The sequence below is a fragment of the Lepisma saccharinum genome, unplaced genomic scaffold (assembly GCF_977018435.1).
Source record: "Lepisma saccharinum unplaced genomic scaffold, izLepSacc3.1 HAP1_SCAFFOLD_388, whole genome shotgun sequence".
NCBI lineage: Eukaryota > Metazoa > Arthropoda > Insecta > Zygentoma > Lepismatidae > Lepisma > Lepisma saccharinum.
Genome location: NW_028143094.1, coordinates 193,717 through 203,727, shown reverse-complemented (window position 1 = coordinate 203,727; position 10,011 = coordinate 193,717). Strand labels below are relative to the sequence as shown.

Sequence of the window (10,011 nt, the reverse complement as noted above, 5' to 3'; positions counted from 1 at the left end):
TCTACTAACGACCAGTCAGGACTACGATTTTCTCTCCGAGCACGAGTTGGAGCGATAACGAAGTGGTCGTTTCCGTGCTCACATATTGAGAGTCAAGACTAGGAATCCTGGGGTCCGTCAAGTGTCTGAGCGACGCTCGCTGAGCAAGATTTTCGCTCGTCGAGCAGACAGATCATTTACTTGACACTGTATGCTCATTGATCAAAATATCAGTGCCTTTGAATAATCTGTGATGAATGTGGCTGCTTCGAGTGGACAAGATTTTGGTGTGTGAAAAGCTGTTAATTATTGAAATAGAATAGTTGAAGAGTGAACAAAACTGTCGAAATTTTCATTTTCACACCCTGCACAACTTTCCAAAACTACGGTGTATATATATAATTAATATTTATTATTATTTGGAATAAACAACACTTTCATTTTAATACAATTACAAAAACTGGAATATTAAATCACCTTCTGTTACTTGAACTTCCTCTTTAATTACGCTATTTCGCAAGCCCTTCAGTTCGTCATCAATATTTCCTCAGCGGTCGGCAGTCGCCTCGCCACCCCGCCATCCTCATACAGTATTCCTCTTCTTCCCTTCGCCTCACGAGATCGAAACGCAAAAACTCTATATTCTGTTGCTCAAACCTTTGGAGAGAAAGGTTCAGGTTTGCTCAGCGATCTAGTGAGCAGCGCTCGCGGAGCAAAGCCTATTTGGCCGTCAAGTAGCTGAGCGATCACCTTGCTCGCTGAGAGCTCAGATACTTGACGCGTACCAACTTTGTTGGTAGATTGTCATTCAAGTTCGCTAGTACCACAAACATAAATCGATTATATAAATAAATCACTTTTATCCTTGCGGTGTTACTTCATAAAATTGTTTTATATTTCAAACCTACATTTTCGTGCATATGCGTACAGAACCATATTAATGGAGGAGATAATTCTGATAGAAGGGATGAGAGTGATCCGGGAAAATAAATTTGTAAACCATGTATACCTTTATAGAGTGTGATTCGTTGATGTGAGAAAATTTGACATTCTAAGAATAAATGTTTGAATCCGCGCATCTTTGCTCGCGGATAGCCAGGGGGATAGAAATATGGCGGAGCTGCTTATTATAGCTTGTTATTGTTTTCATATTTATAACGAAATTATTTGTTCTCACTTAGATGCGCTTTATTACATTTATTAATAATTAATATTAAATTATTTAAATAAATATAAAATAGTACCAAAGGCATTGAACACGAGCCTTCTAGAATTTTCTTCATCTTTTAAAATTTAAACAGACGCAAATCGTGGATGGTATTCAGTTCTTCCTACTGTGGAAAAATATTTTGTAATATTGGTGTTAAAAAATAAATGTGTCCAAGAAAGTAACTTCCTTATTATGAGAGATTGGATTTCTTGTTTGACCGACTTGAAAATTGACTGTTGCGTTAATCTGTCAGAATCATCGAATTCTCACCAAATGACAAATAATAATAATAATAATTAAGAAATAAAGAAGATAAACGAAAACTCAAAACCACAAAAAGTAGAAGGCAAGGCAACATAGACACTAGCATATTTCCTTAATCTCGCTCACTCGCGCCAACAACGCATAATCATGTAGAGTAGAAGCTTATATGAATGCCATTATAAAGGGTGGTGCAAAATTCCGTTCACAACGCGGAGGAGGTGAATCGCCAAGTGAAATGAAGACGAAAATGTAAATGGAATTTTGTCGAATGACGCACCGTGTCAGAGCTAGAGGATGCCGAAATCGTGTGAAAATGGACTTCACACCTCCATATGCCGACAAATAGTACTCATAAAGAAGATGCAGCACGATATCCCCAAAGAAAACACACCTGGGCTAGCGAATGATGATGCACAAATCGCGTGTCAAAAATGAATGCGGCAGGGATTCCCCACAAAAAGTGAGGGATTCCCAATAATACTATTGATTGATTGATTGATTTAGTTTATTTTACTTCGCGTTTTCTGCCTCTAGGCTAATTTGCAAAGATGGGGATGAGTGATGAAATGATGAAATTGATGAATGGACATTCACAAACAACCAAGCCCGACCGGGATTCGAACCCGGGACCCTTGGCGTCGCAGCGCGATGTGCTAACCACTCGCCACAGGGTTGGGCCCCAGGAATACTATGTCCGACTTGGAACGCAGGTATCGAATGGGGGTACAAAGGGAAATGACGGATGTCACAGCACATGAAGAACATTTCGCCAGGAAGTGTCCGAAAAGTAGGTTGCAGAAGGGGATTCCCCAGAGAAGAGGGGACACAGACAACATGTGCAAGAGGTGTACTATGATGACACTATGAATATTAACAATTTGGGAACAATGGAAATGAAAATGTAATGAAACATCTAAAAGAGAATTAGACGAACCGGAACGTTTCGTTGATATTTCTGACGGAACAGAATGAGAAGGTTCCAGATATACACGAACCGGAATGCCGTTCCGATCCGCTCCGGTCCATTTCGAGCCCTGGCCACCCATCCTCTTGGTCGAATTCACTCAAAAATGGCAGAAAAGGGACACAAAGTGAGAGAAATGCAAATTATTCTCATGACACGCAACACTGGGTAGGTAGATGGTAATCAGTTCTCGTACTGGGGAAAATATTACGTAATATTACCAAATAGAAAGGGAGAAATGAAAACCAAAACAAGAAGTTGAAAACGACTCAACATAGACGCTAGCAGTGATGGGTTAGGGAGGGGTGGGTTGGAGCAGACGTTCTGACAGGTCGTTGGTAAAATGGAGTGGAGAAGAGTTCGATAGTAAGAGCACACAGACGTATGTACATTTTTATTTAGTTGGTCTACAATATTATTTTCTTTTTGTGTCAATGCAGTTTGTCTCCCCACTCCTTACCTTCCGCTATTGCATAGCATTTGCTCAAAAATTGTCCCAGTACTCCTTCATTTTGTTTTTTTACCTTTCAGAATGGACAAATACGGCACTCGTGAGGATAAAATTTACACTTAAACTATTAGTAAACTCTATCTAATGTCAACAAAAGCAGTATTTTGGATTTGTTCTGTAGGCCTATTTTATATTTAACATCTTTATATTTACCATTATAAGCACCACGATTTGTAATGAACTATGGTAGTGTCTTATTCACACAGCCCAAAATTATCCTCAACAACCTTACATTTCTTCAACAGTCTGATCTTTTTTAATACTTGATTATCTCTTTATGCCGTCTAAAAATGAACTTAGACTCTAAAATGAATGTCTAAATAGCCACAAGTAGAGAAGATAGAAATTAACCCACTATACCAGTAACTCATATGACGTTCTTTCATTTAAATTTCAATACACATTGATCATTTCTCTTTTTCACTTTATTTATTTATTTAGAATCAGTTGTTTGTGCTTACAACTTAAATATGGCTGTTACTGTTGTCTTCACCATTGTGGATCATTTCGGAGACAATCTGAAAGAAAAATACAACATTGAATGATATAACAGATATAATTAGTTGTGTAGATAAAGCAAACAATCTTAGAACGTAATCATTTCAGTGTTCCAAGTAATGAATAGAATTATTTTCAACCTTGAAATCGACGATACTTTTGATCGATTTAAAAAGCAACTTCCAGTTAACCGTGTTTCCACATTTAGAACGCACAATTTGCAACAAAAGAAATTACACAAAATAAAGTTTTCTATCCACGCAATTAGCCTTTGAAAGCTTTAACACATTTATTGCACTGTACTCTTGCAAATAGACGCCAAAAATATTAACTGGCCCTCTGCAAGTAGCTTGTATATCAGAAACCACCGGGTGAAGATTATTTTACATTTCTCTTTTCGTACATATGAACGGAAAGATCACTACATAGCATGCTTTGTATGCGACACAGTTATTTTAAGGATTATACCAGCAAACTAGGGATACAAGTGTACAATGTAAGCACGCAAGTATATTAATATAAAAAAAATCGTATTCATATAGATTCAAATTCAAATTCAAATTCTTTATTTACGTGGGCGAGGTTCAGCCTGAGGCTGTTCTGCCACCTAACCCGTGTCATCGAGTACATTTAAATTTACATTTCTTATGTTATTACAGTATTAATACAGTGTACAAGAAACTGTATGATTTAGTTACAAAATCTATTGATAAACTAATTGTAATAAATGTATGAATAAAATGATACAAAAATTGTGAAAAGACAACTACATAAAAATAAAATAAAATGAATGAAAAATAAATAAAAATAAAAACATGTAGACAAAATACATAACATAAACATACAAGTTACATCATAGTATTTGAACACAATCTCTGCTCTGCCAAAAGAAAATTCTTTACTTCATTTCGGAAAGATTCTATTTTAGATATGCTCGACATGGTCTTAGGTAGGGCACTCCATATTTTTGCAGCAAAATATGAAAACGACGACTGATATGCCTGTGTGTTGCAGAGTGGAAGGTTAAATTTGAAATTATTTCTTGTATGGTGGCTGTGAATACTGGTGCGAGAGATCAACATGTCTGCCAGATACGACGGCTTGCCAGATGTAATAATTTTATGTATAAGGCAATATGTATGCAGTAGCCGCCTACGGTACATATTGAGGATATTCTTATTATTTATGGAAGGTAAAATATGTTCACGTCTCGGGATGCAAAATATGAACCGCATGCACGCATTTTGGCATTTTTGAACCTTTGCTTGTAAAGTTTTATTTATTCTACCAGAGTACACTACGTCACAATAGTCGAGAAATGGATATGTAAGTGTTTCAACTAATCGCTGCTTGATTTCTGAAGATAATAGTTTCTTAAATTTAAACAAGAATCTAAGTGTTCCAAATGATTTATTGATTTGGCGGCTAATATGCTCATTCCATGATAGACGAGTGTCAAATATCAGTCCAAGACTTTTAACTACTTGAGCTCTAGGCATGACATAATCATTTATTGTAATTGTTGTATTAGTGTGCTCGACCGAACCAATAGCATTTCGAGTTCCAATAAATGTATAACATGACTTATTAGCATTAATTTTAAGGCCACTTGCATCACACCATGTTTTTATCGCACCTAAATCATTACTTATGTATTCAATACTTATGGCAATTTCTGTTGGATTGAATGATTTGGTTAGTTGAGTGTCATCAGCATATGAATGTACGTTACAGTATTTGACAACTGAGGGTAGGTCTGCAATATAAATCGTAAACAATAAGGGACTTAGTATAGATCCTTGTGGAACACAAGATGAAATATATAAATTATTAGATAATAAAGTAGGCGACAGTTTTACACGTTGATTTCGGTTACTTAGATATGAAAAATAAAAGTTAAGGGTAGATTGTGAAAAACTGTAATATTTCAGTTTACTGAGCAGTAATTTATGTTGTACCGTATCAAATGCTTTGGACAGGTCCAATAATATTAATGCAGTGAGGAATTTCTTATCCATAGCCTGGAGGATGTCATTTGTGACTTTCAGCAAAGCCGTAGCAGTGTTGATAGATTACTGATGCCGGCACAGTGAAGCAATAGGGCCTCCCGAGTACAGTTATCATCTCCATATACTACTCACGTGTATAACATCTGTTCTATGAATGATAATTTACTCAAGTGGCTTCAAATCATCTCGTAAGAACATGCGTTTTCGAAGGAAGCACCTTCGCATTTGTTAATGTGGATAGTTGTTTTATTATTTCTAAAACACACGCTATTCAAATTCAAAAATTCTACCTTACGAGAGAAAATTACTAGTTCTATGGGCTTAGAAGAGAGGACAATTCGTTCATTATCAGTCTCCTATGAAGGTTTATATTTTGATTACAGTTGGTTCCATATTTATACGAATGTTCACATCTCAATATACGAGAATGTATGTGTAATTTGGAAGAAGTCACTTTGAATCAATTTCATTTGGTATACACAAACATGAAAGTTTTGCTGACTTCCAGCATATTATTCCTCCCCACCAACAACCTTGTCCTACAATCCACACCACCAAATTCTTCCGGGGGGGGGAGAGTTTTTGTTTTAACAAGTAACATAAACAATTAGTTTGGTATTCGAATATGCTTGACTGGAATAATATCGAAAACCTACATAAATAACTGACAACAAAGAGCCTCCTCATAGGACACTGAACCCAGCATTTCGAACAGAGAAATTATACCGACTTGTTATTTCTTCTCCACTTCTCATCGCCTTTCGTCAGTAACCACGAAGTATATAAATATATTAATAAAACATGTAATAGCATTTATATGTTAATTTTATACAGGAAGCTATTATCTTCTTTGTGTCTAATTTTTGTCCCTCCTCGCTGTTCATAGCATCAGTAGTACATTAAAATCTTCAATCTCAATTACATTTTGAATGAAAGACAGTCGATATAATATATTGTTGTAACGACCCTGCGTGGTCGCCACATTATTTAAAATATTTTGTTAACAAGTTTTGGTTAAAGAATGCATGATAAATCTCTTTGTTCTTGTGCATAGATTCTAAATTCTTTACTGTAACGTGTTTGGTTTAGCACACAAGTGTTAAGATTGTATTACCACGTGCGTTTAGTAACTTTTTACGTTAGTGGTTTTTACAATGATAAACATGATAATTCATAACGCATGAGTTGCCACTCTTAATTTGAAGGGAGTTTGCAACGCTGAAGTCGGCTTAGTTCCAATCTTCTCCACCATCGTCAGTGCTGCCACTAGACAGTATAAAAACGATGTAACGAGGCTCAGACCTTCTCATCTTTCGAATCCACGTACGTGCACTGCAGAAATGACAGGCACGAGGCCGTCGCACCTCGTCCACACAGCCCAGCAGATGTAGAGAAGGAACCACGCCCGCTTTTGGAATCCCCGGCGATGGACAAGGGGAAACAAAAGAAGCGAGTCCGGAAGAAACGACACACAGAAGAGACAGATGATGAGACCTCTACCACCAGTGAGTCCGACGCTGAGAGTCCCCCCGAGACCCAGCAGCAAGCGAAACCAGCCACGACGCGAAAACCGCCATGTATCACTATCTATCAGACGACCAGCCAGGACATGGCACTGACGCTTACTAAACTAGTCAACGGCAGGTGTACATATCGTTTCACCCGAGGGACCTGCCGAGTTAGTTCCAAAAATCAGACGGATTTCACTACAATATGTGATTTCCTGCGGAAAAACAGCATAGGCTTCGCATACGGCTCGTCCGCTGCGGAAAAACTTAAGGTTGTCATACGCGACCTCCCGATGGATACCCTTCCAGCCAATATCCAAGAATATTTGACAACCAGACTTGGATATATTGTCCATAGTGTGAGTCGACTTACTACGCTAGACCGCAACCGAAGGGACCCCCCCACAGAGGACCGGCGTTCCAGTACGACGCGACGACCATTACCCCTCATGATGGTCGTCCTGCCTAATTCTACGAAATCTCGCGAGATTTTTAAACTGACCAATATAGGTATCTTCCAGATAAGAGTGGAAAAGTATCACTCAAAGCAAATCCTGCAATGCCACGCGTGCCAACGGGTGGGGCACGGCCAGCGGCACTGCTTCGTCACTCCCCGCTGCGTAAAGTGTGCGGGGCCACACAGTTTTTCCGACTGTCCAGAGAAGGAACTGGACACCAAACCGAGATGTGCCAATTGTGGACTACAACATTATGCCAGTTATAGGGGATGTGCCCTATTCAAGAAAGTGAAAGAAGATCGCAAGACCCGATCGAACCAGCCACGCCGAGTAGAACCACGGCCCATTCGACGAGATGTTCCCGTGAAGACACCCGCCCGGGAGCATCGTCCGAGAATTCCTTCAAGTTCGACCAATCAGAAGCCCGCAGCCAGCCAGAGAGACCGACGTCCTCAAGCGCCTCGACCGGCACCACGCCCAGCTGCACATTCGACTTCTCATCACGAGTCACTATTGGAACTCCTCCAACAGCTGGCGAAACCCGACGTGATTCCAGGACTGTTACAATTACTCCAGGGATTGCAACAAATCCGGGCTGCTCCGGACACCTCGACTCGCCGACGAGTTATTGCCCAACTCGCCGACGAAATGGTGCCGTAAGGCACAATGTGTTGTCCCTTTTGTCCATTTATGTGTTATTGTATTTTGGGTATGGGAACATAAGAAATGCACTCTCTTGCGACAGTTGCGGAGAGAAATTACAATTGTTGATGTAACCCTAAAATTTTTGTAAATAAAGAAAAGTTTCGATGCCTGAAAATGAGGTAATACCAAGAAGCAGGCCCCAAATAAGCTGATGTCCTGACCGCTTAAACGGTCATTAACCTCAGTCAACTGCCAGATGCCGACTCCGAAACACCTGGTTCCCAGATCTAATCTGGATGCCTCCCCGGCCAGGTTCCAATAGCCTAGCAACTAGAAGGAAGGAGAAAAAGAAGAGAAGCAGATAACATACCTACCAGGTCTTCCCAATACGAGCTTGGACGGTTTTTCTTAGGTCGTGGAGGCCTAGTCCCAAGTCTCCTGTGTGCTCCGAGACCTATCCTTTGTACCTCGCCGTCTCTTGCTACTTCCTGGACATACCGACGGACCTGTCCGTTCCCTTGCAGTAGTCCGAGTGACCCCGTGGCGTCCTTTGTTCCCAACACCTTTGCGATTGCGTGGGCCGTCAATTGCTCACGTCCGTCCCACGTAATTGACTGGGGCGCTTTCGCACGTTGTCCCCAGTCGGCGGGGCACGTGACTACTACAAGGGCGGCTATTGGCTACACGCACAAATTGATGCCCCTAAATTAAATAAGGTCCCTAATACCCCCCAGTCACCTCACTGGGAGGTACAAATGAATGGTCCCTGTCCTCCGTTATCTTCTACACCTTCAGGGCAGTGATGATATCTGGTGTAAGTGTGCTAAACAGGTAATTAACAGGTGTGAGTAAAGATTAATAAAGTTTTACTGGTTGACCTTTTTACTTTCTTTGCTAAACCCCGCAAGCCCTGAGATACTTTGAGTACATGTCTACGGCTGGTTACAAGCTAGCGTATATGGGTATACTTTTGCATCGCCTATTATGTAGTATGTAGCGTGCAGTGTGTAGCACGCAGGCAGGAACGTTGCATTGTATATCTTATAACATAATTTGATTATTTATTAATTTACATATTTAATGACATTATATATATATATATATATATATATATATATATATATATATATATATATATACGTATATATACAGTGTGTCATTTTAATGCCGCCCACGGACCACAGATTCGCATAGAGGACATGAAAGCAAACAACTTTTCTGAGTAACATTTTTCTCGTTGGTGCATCATTTCGGCGTTACAGCCGTTCAAAAAAGACCGTTTTGCCGCCTGGATGCTGGCAACCCAACACAACATTTGATCGTATCTGTGATGTCATTTTTTGCGGAGAAACAGCGCACGGCAGGGTTGCAAGGAACACACAAACTTTGTGAAAATTGACAAACTACCAACCACATGATTAAGTGTAAAACAAAGCGAGAAACGCGTCCAGTAGACCGAACATCATAGCTTACGAGCCGGAAGATTAGAAGTCATCTCAGGGGAAGGGGGAGTGAACCAACGATATGAGAAATGTTAAAAACGTATTCAAACTAAAGTGTCAATATCGGATATTGTCTCAGTCTACATGTCAAATATCAACAACAATACATTTTATTGGACTTACAGCTTACATGTGGCTGTTTACGCCCAGCTACATGTCAAAAATTTGCAAATCTCGTTGCAAGGTTTATATCTACAGGTTTGTGTCCAGATGCCTTGTGTTACTTTTGTGCTAATAACAGAAGTATCCGAGGTTCACGTTGTTACATTACGGCTAAAACACGTACAACCACAGTAACAATCTAATGATGAATCAGTAGCGAATATACTGCCCTGTTCACAGTTGCAACTATTGCATGTGTATCCGGTACACTGATAAACACAGTCGTCGGATAGCTTGTATTACTACTACTTATATCCCTGTTTTTCAACCATTTTTGTTTCTTGCCTCATAATGCCCTGAA

General features: G+C 39.7%; 1 long non-coding RNA gene across 3 annotated transcripts in view; it reads right to left on the bottom strand.

The window, feature by feature from the left end:
- Window positions 1–3,338: 3,338 nt before the first annotated feature.
- Window positions 3,339–10,011, bottom strand: part of LOC145982751 (uncharacterized) — a 128,715-nt gene continuing 122,042 nt past the window's right edge. For all 3 annotated transcript variants that reach the window (XR_014441140.1, XR_014441139.1, XR_014441141.1), the window contains exon 4: window positions 3,339–3,446. This is a non-coding gene — a long non-coding RNA (uncharacterized LOC145982751). The remainder of the gene's footprint in view (window positions 3,447–10,011) is intronic.